Source organism: Ictidomys tridecemlineatus, chromosome 5 (genome assembly GCF_052094955.1).
Source record: "Ictidomys tridecemlineatus isolate mIctTri1 chromosome 5, mIctTri1.hap1, whole genome shotgun sequence".
NCBI classification, from domain to species: Eukaryota; Metazoa; Chordata; class Mammalia; order Rodentia; family Sciuridae; genus Ictidomys; species Ictidomys tridecemlineatus.
In genome coordinates, this window is record NC_135481.1 from 169,743,184 (window position 1) to 169,764,466 (window position 21,283).

Consider the following 21,283-nt stretch of genomic DNA (forward strand, 5'->3'; position numbering starts at 1 on the left):
GTATTTTAAGTGCTAAAAGAAAATAACTGCAAGCCTAGATTTATGTACCAAGAGATATCCTATAACAGCAAAGGCAAAATAAATACATTTCCACACAACCAAAGTCAAAGACAATTTGGTAACAAATTAATCATGTTCTTTGCCAACATATTAGAATGGCTGGGGATATGACTCAGAGGTAGAGCACTACAGGTTCAATCTCCATTACCACCAAAATAAATTAATTAATTAAATAAATAAAGTAAATATGAATCATAATAAAACAATAATACCTTGTGGTATCATTTCATTAAAATAAAAGGAAACAAATTAATTGTACTAGCCTACACTTCCACTAACAATATATGAAAGTTCTTGTTGCTGCAGATCCTCATAAGAACTTGATTTTTACATTTTATTTTTTATTTTTAGCCATTCAAAGAATGTATAAACCTACTTATAGTTTTAATTTGAATTTTTCTTATCATTAATAATATTGCATATCTTTTCAAGTGCTTGTTTCTATCCTCGTTTTCTTTAAAGTGTCTGTTCAAATCATTTGCTTATTTGTAAATTGAGTTATTTGTTTTCTCATTATTGAGTAGGGAGCATTTTTATATATTCTGAACATGAGATCTTTATCAGATATGTATTTTGCAAGATAAATTAGAACATATGTCTATACAAGGGCCTCTAAAGAATGTTTACAGCAGATTCAGTCATAATCACCAAAATTTTTGAACAATATCTATCAACTAGTGGGTGGATAAATCAATTGTGATGTTTTACACAATCTAACACTGGTCTACAACAATAAGAAATGAAGTACAAATACATGCAACAGTATGCATGGTTCCCAAAACATTACATATGTGAAAGAGGTTCTACACAAAATATAATTTGTATAACTTTATGATTATGTCTAAGCAATATTCTGGAAAAGGCAAACTGTTAATGAAAATTATGGCAATGATTGATAAAGACTGAGATGAGAAAGAAATTTTACTATAAGGGGGCACAGAAAATGTCTGGGGCTTTGGAGGAATCTCCCAATATTCTTCACCTTGATTATGGATATTTAAATGGTTATATATCTGTTTGTTAAACTCACAGCACTGAATACCTAAAAAGTATAAATTTCTGTTAAGTATATTTCAATAATTGTAGTATACAAAAAATAATAATTGTATAAAACATGGGAATAATTTTTCTATATATATGCTTTTATATATGTAATTATGCAGATTTATAATTTATATTAGAAAGTAATTTCATGGATATATATGTATATATACATTTTATATATATTTATAAATATATATATTTTAATAAAGTCTCAGATGACTACAAAATAGAAATGAGAAAAATTAAATAATACCCAAATAAAAATATCCTTGCTCATGGGTTGGAAAACACAACATAGTAAAATGTACATTCTGACCAACTGATCTATAGTCAGCAAAATTCCAGTCATAATTCTCAGCAGGATTTTTGTATAAACTGATGTATTTCTAAAATAAAGATAGAAATTCAAAAGACCAAGAATAGCCAAAGAAATGAAAAAAGAAAAAAATGTGGAATTCTTACACATACAGAGCATAGGCCTAAACATGAATAGTAAAACAATAAAGTTTCTAGAAGCTAAAGGAACTCATTTTTATTACCTTAGAATAGGCAAAGAAAGCTTTTTTTCTGGACATATCTTATATTTTAGTAATAACGAATTTTCTAGAAAAGAAAATACTATGGTTTTCTGGAAGACAAACTGAAGTGATGTGGAGAAGGACCACTGGCCAAACCAGTTTACTAATGGGACATAATTAGGGTTCCAAATGTGGTACTTATTAAATCAACATTTCTTACAAGGCAACCACTTTTTCCTACATGTATGTGGCAACCTCAGAAACTGTCTGTTCACACCTGTTGAGGAACTGTAATTAATATAACAACTTTATACAGTATTATTTCATGAAAGAATTAACAAATTTTTAAAAGGTATTTATTTTATTGGAGGAATCCCCAGCAGTAGAATACTGGTTTCATTGGTAGTTCCTATGTCACACATTTTTAAACCTGTTGCTTTTTCTTTCTACACAATCATCCCTGCCTATTTTACTAGAATTCCCTCCCAAGGCTGCATGCAAATGACAGAAAGATTTACCCCTTCTCTAATTCAGCCTTTTTTTTTTTTAGATTATGTAGATTTAGGGAATTGAAAAGTTCACATTCAGAAATTGAATCACCTCCACTTTCCTTTGATGGGTATCTGGACTGCCTGCCACCATACAGCACAATTGAAAGGCCAGATGTTTTCTCTGATTAATGGATGCTGATCCATAATGGTGGGAGGAGACATGGGAAGAATGGAGAAACTTTAAATTGGGCAAAGGGGAGGGTGGAGAGAAGGGAGCATGGGACAAAAAAGATGGTGGAATGAGATGGACATCTTTACCCTAGGTACAGATATGATTGCACAAATGTTGCAACTCTACATTGGATACAATCAGAGAATTGAAATGTGCTCTATTTGTGTACAATGAATTGAAATGTATTCTGCTGTCATGTATAACTAAGTAGAACAAATATTTATAAAGAAAATATTTTAAAAAAGAAAAGTTTCTGAAACTCCAGAAACCTCACCAATATTGACCACTTTCCTCCATCTGCTAGATTAATTCTAGAATATGTTCATCAACAGTTAAATCCAGCAATCATCCAGCCTCATTTAACATGAAGTTAATTCCAAAGCCAAAAGGAGATACAAACTTCATAATTTCCAGAGCTTATCATTGCTTTCAATTATACAGAATTTCTCTCTTTTCCTTTTGTAAAAGGAAAAAACACAGTCTTTTTCTGCCTGTTGCACACTTGTCAGAATCATGAAGTCATAAATACGCACACACACACACACACACACACACACACACACAATTTAGTTGGCTAATATATATGACACAAGATTATTGCCAATTTCTAATGTGTTTCAACTAGGAAGAATAAAAGTACATGGATGTTGCTGGGTCTATTGGAAAGATAAGTAGAGGGATGAGAAAGCTAAGAAGAAATTTGTTTAGCGAGATCTTGGAAAACTCTATGTACTAAAGAGTGGAATTCTATTGTAAGAAGATGAAACAGAGAAAGCTCATCTGTCCACCATCTTGTATATGAAGGGCTCTTACCCCAGAAAATATTTATTAAGTACCAGCCACCCATCCTAGGTGGGACGGAAGGCAAACACAGAGTATATAAGTAACAGAATCTACTTAGAATAGACTAATGAGATCTATTTGAAACTTGTATTTCAGCACCTTACAAAACCCAAACAAAGCCCTATAACAGTTTTGCCATGAGCTCTGCAGGTTGACACATCTGCTGGGTCACCAATGGCTTTTCTGGATTGTCATGTATATAACTTCTCCACAGAGGTTCCATGACTGCAGATTATCGCAGGTGTTAAGTCCCATCTTACCACCTGTATGTAGTTGCAGGGGGTCTTCAGACCTAAAAATTAGGTAGCTAAAACTCAGGATTCCTTGAACTTTGTCATTCTCTTAGGCAAGTTAGGAATAACATCTAACAGCCCTACAAGGGTGTTTGAAGGTTAAAGGGTATGTAAAACAATTAGCCTAGTGCCTGCAACACAGTAAGGCTCCAGGTTAACCAGGGTCATTGTTATTAACATATCAAGTTAAGGCACAGGGCCAAGGACAGCAGGGGACAGGAATGGAGAGGTAACGAATGCCTGAAGTTGGAGCCACTATAAAGCAAGTTGATTGGACCTTGATTACTTCTTTCTAACTGTAGTTACTTTCAAAAAGAACACATGGGAAAATTTCTACCTAAGAGTCCTTCTTAGATGCAATATCACAAGGGTCTCATTAGAAGGATTCCATCTAAGATGCAGCTCTAGGAGTACTAATAAGAAGAGACTCCACTCCAGGATCATCCTACCCCTGGGAGAATGATTTTCTTGTTTGCTCTGCTCTTTCAGAGCTCACTCACCTGTGGACCCTACATACACCTAAAACTCAACTGTTTGTCCAGCTTTTGAGAAGAAAAGGGCTGAAGGCTGAAGAACAGGAGAATCCATGCTTTGCTTTGTTTAACTTAAATTTACTTTTAACTTAGACATCCAAAACATAAAAATTATACATACTTAATCAGGTGCCCTGAAATGCTTCTGTACATATTTACACCGTGTAAGGTTTAAATCAAGTTGAACATATATATTACCCCAAATGTTTATCATTTCTTTGTGTTGAAAACTTATCAATCATTTCTTCTGGCTTTTTGAAATATACATTCTTCCTACCTGTAGTCACCCTACTGAGCAAGAGCACCCCAGAGCTCCTTATCCCTATCTAACCATAACTTAGTGCTCATTGATCAACCTTTCCCTACTCCTCCTTCCTCCCCACTCTCCCCAGCTCCTGATAACCATCATTCTACTCTCAATGATTATGAAATTGACTTTTTCACATTGATGAATTTCGTGATTTCATGTGGAATATGAAACCATGAGTGAGATCCAGTGGGAGTTGTCTTTCTGTGCCTGAATCTCCATAGTGTTTTCCATAGTGGCTATGCTAATTTACATGCCCACTAACAGTGAGCAAGGTTTTCCTCTTCTGTACATCCTCACCAGCAATTGTTAACCTTTTGTCTTTTTTTATAATAGCCACTTTTTATTGGAATGAGGTGACATCTCATTGTGGTTTTGGTTCTCATTTCCCTCATAGTGATGTTGAACTTTTTTTTTTTTCATTTATCTGTTGGCAATATATATGTCTTCATTTGAGAAAAGTCTATCTAGGTCTATATAGGTCTATTGCCCTTTTTATTAATTTGAACACTTTTTTTGCTATTACATGTTAGGGTTCCTTATATTTTAAGCATAGTAACTCATTACCAGATGTATGGTTTGCAAATGTTTTTTTTTTTCCATTTCTATAGGCTGTCTCTTTATTCTGTTGATGCTTCCTTTGCTGTGCAGAAGCTCTTCAGTTTGGTATCATCCTATTTTTCTGATTTTGCTTTCATTTTCTATGCTTTTGGGATTTGCCCCCCAAAATCCTTGCCCAATCCAAAGTTCTGAAGCATTTTCCCTATGTTTCCCTCTAATAGTTTTATAGTTTTAGGTCTTATATTTAAATCTATAACCATTTCAATTTTGATTTGATTTCTGTAACTGATTAGAGGTAGGGGTCTAATTCAATCTTCTAAATAGAACAATGTGGCAGGTGGAGGGGCTTTCTCTGGAGAGATTTGGGTTTTCTTTCATGGTCATTGGTTTTTGGTTTCAAGATCATTTATTTTCCTTTGAACAGTAGATGTCAGTCTTGCTAATAATAGCTCAGCCTATTTTTAATAGAACAGAGACTTAATAAGCACCTATTCTCTTCCTACTAAGAAATGAAACCTGCCTTTCCCTGCTCACCTTTATGCTGCAAGAAGTCAACAGTGTCTGAGCTTAAATGCATGACTCTGGTGGGCTCCCCAGAGGCCAACTGCAATTCCGGTCTCACAATGCTCCAGTGGTATTCCAGATGAGGAAACAAACTCTCGCACTCTCTGCAGATTGGGCCACAAAATTCCACTCCAAAAATAAGCAAAAGACATCTTGCTTCCTATCTTGAGGTTGAAACTCAAGTCACTTCAAACAGCCTGTTTACAAATGTGATTCGTTCCCTGATAAGAGTCTCAGCATGTTCTCCATCCAAGCTGTTTGGGTTCATGTACAGGGCAAGGCCCAGGAGGTGGACACTCACTGGGTCCCTGCAAGCACAGCAAAGAAGCTGTTTTTCTAGGAGCTGCCATCCTGCAATCCCTGCACGACAGCTTCCCCAGCTGCCCTGCACCAGCATTGCTGGAGCAAAGCACATATCCAGATCAACAGGAAGCAAAACAATTTTCACATTACTAACCCCTATAAGTGACTGTCATCAGTTGTCATCAACCTTCCTTCCACTTCTTGGCTTATAAAAATATGTTAAGATGTTTTTAAAGAGGAGGACCTTAAAAAAATGAGTTTCTGGTTAAATTTTAAAACTTTACCTAGATTCTGCCAGTCTCACAAGCTACTCCTACATGCTCTTCATCCTTCTTTTGAAAGAATAATTATCTATCTGCAAAGAACTACACTTTGAATTTCAGGAAACTGTTAATATTTGACTGGTTTTGATTTACAAAATTGTTCACATGGGTCAACCTATAACCCCAATATAATAACAATGTTTATTTAGAAGGAATGATGCTGGGATGCAGGGATCTTCTGTGGTCGTTATCTTTACTTTCAACAACATTCTTCTACATTTTGAATTTTTTTCAACCAGTTTACATTACTTTTGAAATCATAATTTAAAAAAAAAAAGACAAGTAGTCAAAACTGCCATCTTCACTTCTTTGAGACATAGGAATTCTAGTCCCTTTCCATCCCCTCTTTGTACCTGCCCCTCTTTCTTCCCTCATCAAACCAGCAAAGTACAGCCAATGCCCCCAGAGGAACCACTGTGACCCTTGGCACTTTCTCATTTTTATGCTCTCTCTTTCTCAGAACCCAGATATTCCTAGTTCTCAGGCCTTCTGTTCACTATTTCTCAGTCTCTTTTTCTGGTTCAGTCACCAGATAAATATTAACTGAGCATTCCAGACAACCCTGGGACCAAACAAAATGGCAGTGAAAACAATGGTTTTTGTCTCTGCCCACCCCTAAGATGTTGTCACTTTCCAAAGTCCTGGCTACCTCTCCTCTTGTTTATCATGCTCCCTGGACCATCCCTTCACTTGGCCTTCATGTAAATGGCTCACAAAATCCCCACTTCTCCCCATCATAGCTCTTCCATAGAATATTCCAAAGATACATCAAATTCCATCGTTCTGACCAAAATCTAATCACCATCTTCTACTATTCTCCTACTTTGTTCTTCTGCTAGCATTTCCTATGTAGATCCTAGCCTCCTTGTTTATCCAGTCATGAACCCTAAGGATATTCTTTAATTATTTTTCTTTAAGAAGTCCCTCCAAAGCAGAATCTGAAATCAAGAAACAACTCCAGAGAATTTAACTGGAAGGCAAACCTAGGGAGCAGGAGTGAGAGAGTAGGGACCACTAGGCAGGAAAAGAGAAAGAACCAATAAAGAGATTGTGATTGAGTGGGTTCCAGCTGGGGGCAACTCTAGTGAAATTCCACTCCGGACTTTCTGAGAAACCAAATGAAATAAGCTTTCAAATTTTCCTATTGAGGAATGAAAGGCTGCAGCATCTTTACAGATTCTCATTTCCTAATGGCTTAGGGTTACTAGGAGAGGGACATGAGTTGGGCATTCCCTGCACTTCCAATGTGCTAGGAACCACCCATCACAGTTGCAAGTGAGATCATAAGTGAAGCAAGAAAACTTCCAAAGTGGTCTTTATCTGTCTGCTATTCTCCGTATGTCCCACATACCTAGTCTCCGACTCCTAATAATTCGCCCCTTAAAAACTGTGTGTAAATTTGCCAGGCGTGATGGTACACACCTGTAATCCCAGTAGCTCAGGTGACTAAAGCAGGAGGATCACAAGTTCAAAGCCAGCCTCAGAAACAGTGAGGCACTAAGCAACTCAGTAAGACCCTGTCTCTAAATAAAATACAAAATAGGGCTCGGAATGTGGTTCAGTGGTTGAGTGCCCCTGAGTTCAATCTCTGGTACTCCCCCCAAAAAAACTGTAGAAATTTGTCTCTTTCTCTCATCACTTCTTAATTCAGACTCTCAGACTTTCATATCTTATCTGAACAATTGTGATGTCCATGTGAATACTGCCAGATATCTATACCTTGAAAAGATGTCTTCTGGTGTAGATATTTCATTTAGAGGTTTAAGTTGGCCACCAAGGCCTATATATCAAGTGCCTATGCAGATGGAATGCAAACTTCTGATGGCTGACTCTTCTATTTTGTCACCAGGATTCTTGTTTCCTATTCACATCCTATAATGTGCATGCTAAATGCCAGCTATGCTAACTTCTAACTTTCTCAGATTTGTCAGGATATTTCACCATTCTTTTCTTATGTACATGTTCTTTCCCACTGTTCAGAGATTTTATTCTTCTATTCTGTGTCTGTTAAAGTTTTACTTGTACTTTATGGTGCAATTTAGTGTCACTGTCTAGGCAAGTCATCTCCAACTTTCTAAGAAGGCTCCTAGCTCTGTTCTCTCAGACACTTTGAGGTCCTTATGACCACTCTTAGTGTTTAATTATTAGGGTATGTCTCTCTCTTTGGCTAAAATATACATTCCATTGGTCAAGATTCAATTCAATTACTTTTGCATCCTTAAGTCTAGTCTAGTATCCATGGTAGAGGTTCAATAATCATTAGCTGAATGAATAAATAAAACACACACTAACCCTTACAAGTGCCCAATCTGAGGGGAAAAAAAGTGAAGATCCTGTTCTGATCACTTGTAATCCTCTGAGGGGCTTGAGCATTCATGATTTGAGTTTTCTCAAATGCTCACATGATAAGCATTCCAATATAAGCCCTCAGATTTTTCATGGTGCTTTAAAAGATAGCATTAAGTAGCAGATAAAATACTATAAAAGAGTAGGAAAAAGCCTTATCTGCCATCTAAAACTGGAAACAATAATAGACTAGATAGTGTTTTAAAATCGGGCTTTCAGAATTCAATTGAATATATCAGCAGAATTCATCTTAACCTAACTACTCCTTAAATGCATACCAAGATTGACTAGGAGAGAACTTTACCAACATTAAAAAAGCAAAATATTCAAAAAGTCCAAGGAAAAGCTTTTATTTAGAGGAATAACTATTAAATCTCTATATTGCTAATCTTGAACAGGAATTTTGAAAGTGACATAGGTGACTGCCAAATAGGTGTCAACTGGAAATGGGAAAGAAACTAAACAAAATAAACATGGTCTTTTAAAACATCATAGTCTCAGCTAAGATCTCAATTCTAATCTATCATTCTACACTGTTCAAATAAGTAGAAGATCCAGAGTATCAAGAAAGCTTTGCTTTGGGTCAGGCTGTGGCATTGTGGTAAGATTTATATCACTCCTAATATTATGTTAAGCTCAATATATACTTCATTTTATTTCTCGCTCTCAAGTATTTGAATATTTTTGTGGGGTCAGAGTCTGCACATAGGCCCAGGTCTATGATTTGATGGAGTACAATTTGAATCCTTACCTTTCATTCTGGCATAGAATACAGTATTGTCCACTTAGGTTGACAAAGGATAACCCAGGGGGAAAAAATTCCCAATCTCATTTTAGAAAATTGTTTCAATGGTCTGTCCTCTTCTCCCCTTATGCAGGTCTACCGACCCATGGCAACATGGTTAGGTGGAGTCACTTTCTTTTCATGATTGCTCAAACTGGTATGTTGCCATGGAGAAAGAATAAGATGGCTGAGGAGTACAACAGTGAAGAAGAGAAAGAGCTGACAAAGGAAGAGATGAACCTCAAAGTAATCAATCAGTCACTGAAGAGTACTGAGAAGACAAAAAATTAAGAATGATTTGGACACCTGGACACAAAAGCATTTTCTGAGTTATCTAGGGAAGTGCTCCCAAACTGGGATACATACACCTCCAGGGTTATTCAGGGTCAGGGGACGTGACTTCTTGTAATATTGCTGTGTGGTAGGTCAAAGCTTACACATGATTTATTACCCATTGTTCCTGTTGTCTCTGTTACCTCTCTGTCTTCTTTCTCTTTTCTTCCCCTCATTTATCCTGTTCCAACCACACTAGTCTAATTGTTTCTCAAATTTTTTAAGTGCCCTGCCATGCAGATCTTTAAACTTGCTGTATCATCTACCTAAAAAGTTCTCCTACCTATCTGCACAACACCTTCCTTACCACAGTCAGGTGTTTACCAAGTTTTCACCTTTTCAATTTAAAATTGCAGCGGGGCACAGTGGTACCTGCCCATCATCCCAGCTACTCAGAAGGCTGAAGGTAGCAGGAACACAAGTTTGAAACCAGATTGGGCAATTTAGAAAGACCTCATGCCAAAATAAAACAAAAAAGAGTTGGTAATGTAGCTCAGTGGCAGAGCATTTGCCTAGCATGGGCAGGGCCTTGGGTTTAATCTCTACTACCACAAAAAAATTAAAAATTAAAATTAATTGATCAATTATATTATATTATAATTATTAATTATATCAACTAGTAGCTAATTAATAGTGAGAGTCATTGAATTAATTTAATTGCAAATTCCCCTAACATTCACCTTTCCTTATTTCTACCACCCTCATTCTCTTAGCAGTGCTATTCCCAAGAGCATTTCTCAATTAATCTGAAGGCAATGTTCCACTCCAATAGAATCCAACATAAGACATCTCATTCTCACCTCCATGTAAGTCTCCAAGAATCTACCTCTCAAAATCTAAACAAGGATTGTCAGTTTACTAAAGATCCCAGAAGAAAAACTGACTGCTGACTTCATGTCACTCCAACAACCAACTCCAAATCACCTCAGCAAATATCTTTTCTCACTCCTATTTTCTCTTCTATCCTTTAGAGGCTTCATGTAGACTTGTCACCATAAAGTACTATAGAAACAACTGCTTCCATCAGTTTAACTATACCTTCCTCTCATTAGCACATTACACTTTGGAAAATGGATAAACTATTCTGGAAAGCACAAGTTCATGTAAAAGCTGACAGATTCTTCTAAGACTGTTCACATGCTTATCCTATCACCTAGCAATTCTACTCTCAAGAAAAATACGTGCTTATATCCCTCAAAAAGACACGAATAGGAATGTTCATAAGAGCTTTTTTCATAAAAGTCAAAACAACAAAAGCTGAACTCCATTAGCAAGAGCATAGTGTGTTGCATATTGTTATACAATGAAATTGCCAATACCACAGATGAATCTCAAAGATGCTATGCTTAGCAAAAAAACAAAAAAACAAAAAACAAAAAACAAAAAAAAAAACCATGCTAAGTCTGAATCAAACTAATCTATGGTTAAGGAAGTCAGAATGTAAGCTACAATTGGTGCATATTTCTTCTTTCAGCCTTACTAAATAGATACAAAACATCTGGAGTAAGCAGAAAGACAGTAATCAATAAGGACCAAAATGCACAATTCAGGCAAGGGTATGAATTCTCAATTTTTTTCCCATATGAACAGGCCTTTTAGATAGGATACTAACATGGTATCCAGAGATTGTGGAGTAGAGCTACACCCAAATAAGATAACCTTGAATTATATTGTGCATTCCTGAATTAAAGCTGCAATTCAGTTTACTTCTCATAAGTATTCAAACATTATCAGCAAAACAGGTGCTTGGTTGAGAGTATTCAGAGAAACTAACTCACCTGCCTTCATCTTTCCAACTGTGTAGGGAAAAGGTGGCTTTTAAAAAAGTGATTTAGTCCAAGGCTACAGTAACAGCCAAACAAACTCTAACACAAACCTTTAGTTTCAGCGAGTTGGCCAAAACTGAGCAACTGCTTTTGTTGCTCAAATATAATATTTTATGGCCCAAAGGCATGCATAAAATGCCCAGAAACCTGCCTCTGTTTCTGTTTCCCCAAATATAAATTATAACAAGCCCAAATCTACAATCGCCATACTGTTCAGATATCCTCTTACATCCAACCCAGTTCTCCCTGGTCTAGTAGTTTCAAAATGCACTTAAATATATAGAACACTTGTGTGTGTGTGTGTGTGTGTGTGTGTGTGTGTGTGTGTAGAAAGAGAGAGAGAGAGAGAGAGAGAGAGAGAGAGAGAGAGAGTATGCGAGTGGCTTTTTCTTAAGTGCACAAAGTTGTTCCCACTTCCACCTCCACTTTATCCAAGAAGTGAAGAAATTCACTCAACCAGGTTTTTAGCCAGTACTCTCTAAGGTGACCTGGGCTCACTCCAGATGAGTTTAAATACCCCATGCACACATCCAGATGTGATCTGGTGGTGTTTTCTACTTCTACTCTTAGGCTTTTTGTGCAACTCAGAAACTAAGGAAAGAAGGCAGAAGAGATCTTGTTATAAGTGGTACTGTAACCTTCTGATGGGAATGATTTTAGAGGTAGAGAAAAGGACTCCAATCTACAAAAACATCTCTCTCCAAACATTCAGGTGAAGTCTAAATTATTCTTCCTAAAGATTAAACTCTTAAATTCAAAACTTGTCCATCCATCCCCATCCCTCTGTCCGGAAAGATGTGGTCCACCTTTCTTACTTAAGTGTGAATTAAGGATTACTACAGTCATGTAATAAAAGATAGAAAAGGGTCTCCTGCCTAAAGTAGAGCTTGAGAACACCAGGAATACCACACTTTCTACTTTGTTTTGTCTTCTATGGTTGTAAGGAAAGAAATAAGGCAATAAAGCAGGAAAATATAAGCAAAGATTTCGACTGGGTTGCTTCATGCCATTTCCATTGCTTTGAAGTGGTTTGTCATAACCTCAACTTAAAAGTAAGCTTGTGTTAAGAGTCTTAGAATAGAAAAATTCTGGGACCTTTTTGTATTGTGCTTTTCTGAATTAAAAAAGGTAGATTAAAGGCTTATAATTTAATTCTAAATCATGGTTCAAAAAACTTTTTTTCTCCCCCCAAAAAAGAACTCAGGGAGGTTCTTTTTCTGGCTACTTCTTTAGAAAGGTCCTAAAGCAAGTAACCAGGTAAAAAGAGAAGGGCCACGAGGAATAGTACTGTCCTATGCAACTTCCCAAGCTGAAGATGGAATTCCATCAACATGAAGATTGGGTTTTGTTTTTTTTCTCCCAGACTGTCAAGTTTCCAAGCACGATATTCACTTTTGATAGTCACATGCAGGTGCTCTGGAACTATGAAATGATGGGTAATATGGAAGAGGACAGAAAGAATGATAACAGAGAAAGTTTCCTTTCTCTTCCTGTCGTCTTCCTTTGCATTAGTCAAAACAATTTAGCACATGGTACCTGCCATTTGTAAGTTCCAGGCCCAAGACACAAAGAAATTTCATCCCTCTATTAATTGGAAGTTCCTGAATCTTAAGGACAGTTTGCAGAGTGGCTTCGCAGGACCTGAGACTCCTCTTCCCAGGGTTGGTTTGCATAAAGTACGATCAGTGGAATCAGGCTAATGAGGACCAAGTGGTTGGTGTGCACAGCCTAAATGCCTAAATTCAGATTCAAACACTTAGAGTATTCTAAATCAGCTCCTGGGATGGCCACCAGGTGCTTGATAATTCCAAAACTCACTGACTAAATTCCCCATGGATAGATTCCAACCAGAGATGCTACAAGTGGTTCCCCTGCCTAAGAATCATAACTGAGGTATGGTATATCAAGCCAGGGTTTAATCAAAGAAGCTGATCTCCAGGAGATGGCTAATAAGGGATTTATCACAGGGATTTGTTCTTATGCAGTGGTGGGAGTTGATTAAATGGCCCACTTGAGACTGTGCCTTCAAATCTGGTGCTGAGGTCTGAAGCTGGAAAAGTCAACTCTCAGAAGAAAATATGGTTGTGAAGTAAGGAAAGCAAGGATACATTAGACCTGTAAGGATGGGCTGGAATCCTCAAAGTCTCACTGGAACCTGTATTATTTTCTCATTTCTCCTAAGCTTCCAACTTCCAAAGACAGAGTATTCTCCTGGGGTTTTTCATCACAGAACCAGATGCACCTGTCCCAGGAGGTGGTAGAATAGATGAAGGAAGATGCAGCAGGAGCGACAGGAACTGCAAGACCAGCTATCTGAATAAACCTGTGGCTAACTGATGACATGCATGATCAGCAGAAGCACCAGATGCCCAGATCTCCCAAGTACGATATCTATATGACTGTTGGTTCACCTCCACCTTCTAAATCTTTCATAAGATATCTCTCATGGACCATTGAAACCCAGAACTATATGAGGAAGCTAATTCTGAACCAGATCATGAGTCACATGCTTTTTCTGAAGGGGAGAGAAAAACATTGGCAGTTCTAGCCAAGCTAAGTTGACACACTACAACCCCCCCCCCAACTGGACTGGATGTCTAGCACCCACCTGTTCCCTCTAAGAAGACTTCTCTTGATTGTCTTTTTCTGCTATGTGACAGGTAAGAAAGAGAGGAAGAGAACAGAGGAAGGAAACAGGAGCGAGAAGTAAGATGGAGGAAAGCTTAGCATACTACCTAAGGAGGAAGAAACAGAAAAAGAGGAAAAGCCTCTTGTAACACAGAAAGCATAATCACAGGTAACAAATTGTCCAGTCTTGGAATAAAAGTCAGTGCACAGAACATTTTAACTGAAATTTTAACTAAAAGTTCGCAGTGATGCCTAACAATCTCCAGCTCCCAATCTTCTGTACGATTCTGATTAAACCAAGGTCAACTAGTGGGAAATAGAGATTCTGGAGGTCCTGCCTTAGCACATCTACTGAAACTGATGTCATTTTGATGTTACCCAAGACCCATGTGAGTATATGACAAGCATTTCATTGTGGGCTAGAAAAGAACTATCAAAAACCATTAAACTGGAAAATGAAATCCTCTAATATTTTGAGTATTAGATCTCATTCTCCAGTTCAGTCACCAGCTGCATCCACTCCAGTCCTCCACAAGCACCATTCCCATAATGGATCCCATAGTTCAAGGCTTACTAGATCCCTTGGGGAGCCAAACCAGCTCCTCAGGAAGCCTAAAAGATAATAGAAGAAAAAGCAGAAAGCATCAATGACTGCATTTAGGCTGTGCACACCAACCACTTGGTCCTCATTAGCCTGGGTTTAATTACTCTCCGGACATGGGTCACAGCTTATTTTCATATATCCATGACACTGTGACTCATGCTCTTGTTAAACTTTTAGGCAGGAAATCTCTATTGGTGGCAAATTACAACCAACTGTCTTTCACTTTATTACCTCATGGCAAAAATAGGCAGAAGAAGAGCACCATTGTTCACATTCACTGGGCACTTGGCATGGTGGAAAAATGAAATCAAAGATATGTGAAGAAAAAATAAAATGAGTCCTCTTTCTCCAAAATAAATAATGCTTTCCACACAAAAAAAAAAATTTAGTAAACTAAATATGCAAATAGTTTAAGATTTAGCCCTCAGGGAGTATGTTTGTCTGTGGAAAGAGTTGAAGAGGTTAAAAAAAAATATGGACTCTAAGTTTGTGACTAAAGGGCTTAAAAATACTGACACTCCAAGAAAGATGGGTGGCCTGGGAGTCATTTCAGAAATACAGATCTAAAGTGTTCATTTTAACCAGTCAAGAGAAATTGATTCATCCATTATATTGACTCTCATGTAGACACTTGGAGAAAGGCCGTGGAATTACAAGTTAGCAAGTCTTAGATCACATGAAAAAAAAAATAGTTCGAAGTTAACAGTGGCCACCAGGAATATCCAAAGGAAAGGTGGGTTGTGTGTGTGTGTGTGTGTGTGTGTAATTAAGGTTTCCTTTTAATGATTGAGACCAGTGGCTCTCAAACTGTGACCCCAGACCAGCAGCACCAGCATTATCTGGAAATTTCTTAGAAATACTAAATCCTATTCCTTGTACACACACACACACACACACAATTAACTCTAGGATTGGGACTCAAATCAAGGTGAGTCTGAGGCATACTAAAGTTTGAGAACTACCAGTTTAGAGTGTAGAGATTTACTTTGGCTCTGAAACATTGCTAGTTCCAAATGACATCTAGTTCTGTTTCCATGATATCCTGGCACCTAGGAAAAAGCATGATTCTCCAGGTAGCTAGGCTTGCTTTCAAGAAGCGAGTGCCCTAACCAGGCTGACTAAGGCATTCCAGTTCTCAGTGATATGTTTCCCAAGCTAAATTAATAAATTAGCTTCCTGACTTTTATAAATCAGTCACCTGCAGGATGTTTCTGGCCTGAGCCAACACCCCAGTTTAAAACCTGATGCTCATAAGCCCCATAGACAACACCACCCCCTGGTGCTTACACACTATCAAAATGGAAAATGTGAAGCTATTTTGCAAGCAGATCTCCTATCCACCAAACAGAAGGGAAAAAAAAAATCCTGGTTATTCTACTGTCCATTGGAGTAAAGAGCAAGGATTCCTTCCCTTTGCAACTCCTTCATTGTTTCTGGGAAACATTCTCCAGAGACTTCAAACTCCAGTGCCATTGTTTGAAAAGTCAAGTATCTGAGAAAAGAGCATCACTAGTTGGGTCTTCCCAGACCAACAAGACTTGAATTAAACCCCTAAGAATGAAGAGGATACAAATAGAGAGGAGCCATATGGAAGAGGGTCTGAGGGAAAAATAGGAATTATACCTGTTAGGAATGGAGGGCAACCAGTGGAGAGTGATCAGAAGCAGAGTTCCAATTTGATTCAATTATCAGTGGCAGCCAGAGTAAATGTCTGAGTGAACAGGTGAGGTGACAGGCAGGCAGTCCTTATCACTTAATAGATCCTCTGAAAGTTCTAAGGATACCATGACATTGGTGAGCAAAGAGATCTCCCTCAGAGATTGCAGGAGGTTCTTCTTAGGAAACATGAACTCTGAGCATCCCTCCACTCAAAATCTGTCCAATACTTATGCTTCTAACTTTATCATGGCCTTGAGTTAAAATGAACCACCAAAAGAAAATTTACTTTTTTATCAAAATAAAACCAAAAACATTGAATGTGCCACAACTAATCTTCAGCATGCCTCATTCACAGGTCATGTGGAAAGTAGGGAAAGGACCAAAACATGATTTTTCAGTCCCCCACTCTACCACAGGCTGTGTGTTAAATGCTATGACTTAAATGTGTGTTTGGTAAATGCTATGACTTAAATGTGTGTTTGGTAAATGCTATGACTAAAATGTGTTCCCCAAATTTCATGTTTTAGAAATTTAATCCTCCATGCAACAGTGTTGGTAGGTCAGGTGTTTGGGTAATGCCATCTCAATGCCATTATAAAAGGGCTTAAACCTGCAAGTTCAATCTCTTGCCCTCTCTCAGACACGCAATTCTCTATTACCTTTCTGCCTTCTATCACAGGATGACACAGCAAGAAGGCCCTGGCCAGACATAAGCACTTGACCTTAGACTTCCCAGCCTCCAGAACTGTAAGAAATTAATCTCTGTTCTTTATAATTTGCCTAGTCTCAGGTATTCTGTTATGGCAGCACAAACAGGAATAAGACAGAAAGTTATAGAGTCTCTTTAGTCTGTTTATGCATCAACAAAATAGAAACAATATTTTATCACAATTGTAAAGATGAAGTGAGAAAACAAACATAAAACATCTAGCACACATCCTGATACCTAGTATGGATTCATTAAATGACATCTGAATCTGAATATGAATGGTCTGGTAGCAAAATACTACACATATCATACCTGGAATTTAAAAAAAAAGTTAACAATTAATGGTATGACAAAGATTATAGGAAAAAAATTTTAAACAACTTAAAGGAATACATTTGTTATTACCCCCATAGTATCACACATGCATCTATTTACGATCACTTTACTAATCACAAACAGGAAATTTTGAATTTTTGAAGAAAAGAGGAAAAAATGTTCAACACCTCTTGCCTAAATTTATATCACATGGAAATCATGTCACACTTAAGCACAGATATGAAAAGCCTCTGGAGATCCTGATCACTACCCTAAGAGTTATTGTTTTATGGGTCTATTTGGCTACCAAAAAACACAGTTAAGTCAATGGAAGAGCAATGGTGACTTCTCCACTTGAGCATCTACAATGAATGAACACTGTTCAGTGCCAGCTCAGTCCAAACCTCAGTCCCACAGGAGCCGGTATGTTGCCTTCAGGTTCCCATGGCAATTATCTGTGCTTGGCTCTCTTAGATGGCAGGCTCTGTACTGTCATGATGAACTCATGGAAGAGACAGGTAATTTGAATGCACCCAACACCCCTAGGTAATTAAAATCCCAAAGCAGATGAGACAGCTCCATTCCACAGACACTAGTCAGAAAGCTTCGGCTTCAGTAACAAGCTCCTGATTCTTTCTGGAAACATTTTCTGGGATGCCAACAGAACTAGGCAGCCCTCCCTAAGCATCCAAAGCTGTGTACTCAGGGGAGATACAGAGGAAATGCAAACACATGACAAAATCCAAAAGAAGTGATATCAAAGGCAGCCTAGTGAGACACATAAAATGAAATTATAACGTTATCATGCAAAAATCCAGAAGAGGTTACCACTGTTTGGGGCACATTTGTTTAATATAAACACCATTCCTCCAAGGTGAGGGGCTGGCATGGCTACATAGGTGCCAGTCAACACTTTCCTCATCACTGATCATCTCCTCTGCATGCATTTGACTCTCCCACCACTTTCTTCTGTTTAAAATGCCAAAATATCAAAACCTTAAATTGTCAAATATGTCCCTTGGATTATTTCTTTTAGGTACTAAAATGTATGTTATAGGTATTTCCAGAAACTACTTTTGTAATGACCAAAACTAGAATTGTTTTTTAAATCTAATTTTATGCACAATGACTTTCATCTTCTTTGCTTCTTTGACTTTTCCTCAGTGATTCCAGGCCAGTGTGGGTTCCCCAGCTGGAATACCAACTTCTTTTTTTGCCATTAGATTCTCCCATCTGTTAATGTCCAATAAAGTTCCATGTTCAACCTAAGACTATGTTGACTGCTCAGTCCAGAGAGATTGCCCTTCTTGTCCAGTGCCAGCTCTGCAAAGCTCAGTCCTTGTCTCCACATTTCGCCAAGTGTGCTCCTTAGACCACATTAACCTGATTCTCTAGTTTAATTTCCCTGTTAACTTCTCAATATCAGTTCCATGAACATATTTAATTAATGCTTCCTATTACATCAACCCTTTAGAAAGTCATGATTTCACAGTTGTATGCTAATAGCTCTGAAACATTCTGAATCAAGGTCTCCTTTATTGATTTTCTCCTCTTTATTTGGCTGTGGATTCTGTTTCTTAAATTTTTCCCATATGCAAACATACACGCCATTTTATCTCTATGTAAGGAACACTCCAGGAGAATGATTTTCCACAACAATGCACTTGACATTCATTTTCTCTAATAAATCCACTTTGAAAATACATAGGGGGAAGGGTGGGAGAAATTTGATCAATGGGTGCTCAGTTATATGTAGGAACAAGGACCTCTGGAATACTATTGCTCAGTATGGTGACTATGGGTAACAATTATGTAGTGTACATTTCAAGAAGCTAGAGGACAGAATATTAAAGTTTTTATCAAAAACAATTGATAAATATTTGAGTACATGAATATGTTTAACCTGATTTAAACATTGTGTAATATATACTTTTATCAAGCATTACATGGAACTCCATTAACATGAACAACAATTATGTTTCTGTATATCAGATAATATTCTTTAAAAGATAAGAAAACACATTTTTTAGAAATTAACTGATCTTTTTTTACCTATTGAAAAATCTAGTATGATCAAGAGGCTGTTAGAGCACAATAAAAATGTATAGACAATTATAGATTCTTTCAGTGTTTCCTATAAACACACCAAGAGCCCCTGGTGATGTTACATAAAGACAAACTTTAGCCCTTCATCCACCCCCCTTTTTTGAGCGTAATCACTTGATACCTTCTGTTATCAAACATGTTTTAGAAAAGGGTGTTTTGGCCCATTTATGCATTTTTGCCTTGACTGACAAAACAGAAACTCTAATTTATAGAAATATGGGGGGTGGGGTTAGTCTCTTCCCTCTATCCTGGCTTACTCTTCTCCCAAAGGAAACTTAGTGACTCATCTCACCAGTAAGATTGAAAGGCCTAGGATCCCTTCTGAACTCTCCCTTCTGGGACCACCCTGCTTGCATCCTGTGTGCTTCCACCTGGAGTAAGCTCACTGGGACAGGGCGTCTGCACTACAAGTGTAAGGGGCTTAATCCACTAGGTAAGACAATGAGGATATTAGAAAGCTAGGTTGTCATTACATGTTGCCATATTCCCCAGTGCAGGCTGACCAGCAATCGAACAGATATATTTTATCCTATGCTGAATTCTGCATCTTATTCTCAATTTCTGCAGGATCTCAAGGAAGAGTATATAGAGGTATAATTTCTAAATTAACGAGCCCCCTAAAATATGAGCACACTTACCTCCTTATATCTCTCTGTCCCCCACAGAATATGGCCCAGTGCCTTCTACAAAGATGGACATCACTAAATATCAGTCAAGATGTAAGCAGTAAGAACTTAGATTTTCCAGATTAACTCCCATCCCTCACTACCTCTGCCAAAAGGTACTGCTTTTGAATGGTTTCAAAATGTCATGAAGCAGCAAAGAATGCGACAAAGTTACAATTCCAAGTGTTTAGGGACATAACAAGTCTGAGGGAGATTTATGGTGAGAAGAAAAATGATTTTTCAATTTTCTATAGGTTTTGTTTATGTTCTGAGTCTCTATCTGGCCATATTTCCAAATTAGTCAGAAATTTGCTAATAAATGTATATGGCAGACCAATTGGAGGATCTGGGCATCTTCAATCCCTACCCTATTCCTAAGAGTATCACAGGCATTTGGCCCAGGACAAGCTGAGACTTTGAGACACTGAAAGGACAATTTTTCCCTAAAATATCTAATTCACTGATGCCTAAGATTCTCACCACTAAAGACACTGTGCTGGGCTACAGCTCCATCAGTGTGCCCATGTGCATTACAGATAAATTAGACAAAACTTAAGTGCAAGTAAACTCAGGAAAAAGGAATTAAATTATTGAAAACAGGAAAGGTTTTCAAGGACAGACTCAAAATTACGTATAGGATAATGCTAGAGTCTGTGGATCTGGATGCAGACTATTTGAATCACATCCCAACTCTACTAACCTACTAGCTTTGTGACATTGGGCAACACACCAATCTCTCTTTACTTTCTTAACTCCCCTGTAAAATAGGATTTTATGAGGAATATATGCCACAGAGCAGAGCCAGGACAGAATGGAATATCCAAGTGTTAGATTGTTTTTGTTTTCATTTGTTTTATTTTCCTTTTTTGTGGTGCTGGGGGTCCAACCCAGGGCTTCACAAAGCCAGAAAATGCTCTTCCAATGAGCCACATCCCCAGCCCACAAATGCTAATCATTATAAAAGAGGATAAATGTTGCAGATGAGTTAATGTGGGGAAGAATAGATCAAGGTAGCATCATAAGATACTAAAAACCAGGAAAGGGGACAAGTGGGTCCTATAGAACACACTAGGAAGAAAAAAAATGACAAAAGAATAGTCAAAACTTGTGCCATCTTAGGTCAGTCCCAAACTGTTGGAGCTTTAATAGTTTGTTGTCAGAAAATAAAGGTGAATGAGGACACACCCAATGGATCTCTGAAACTTTATCTCAGCTTATTCATTTATTCTAGATAAG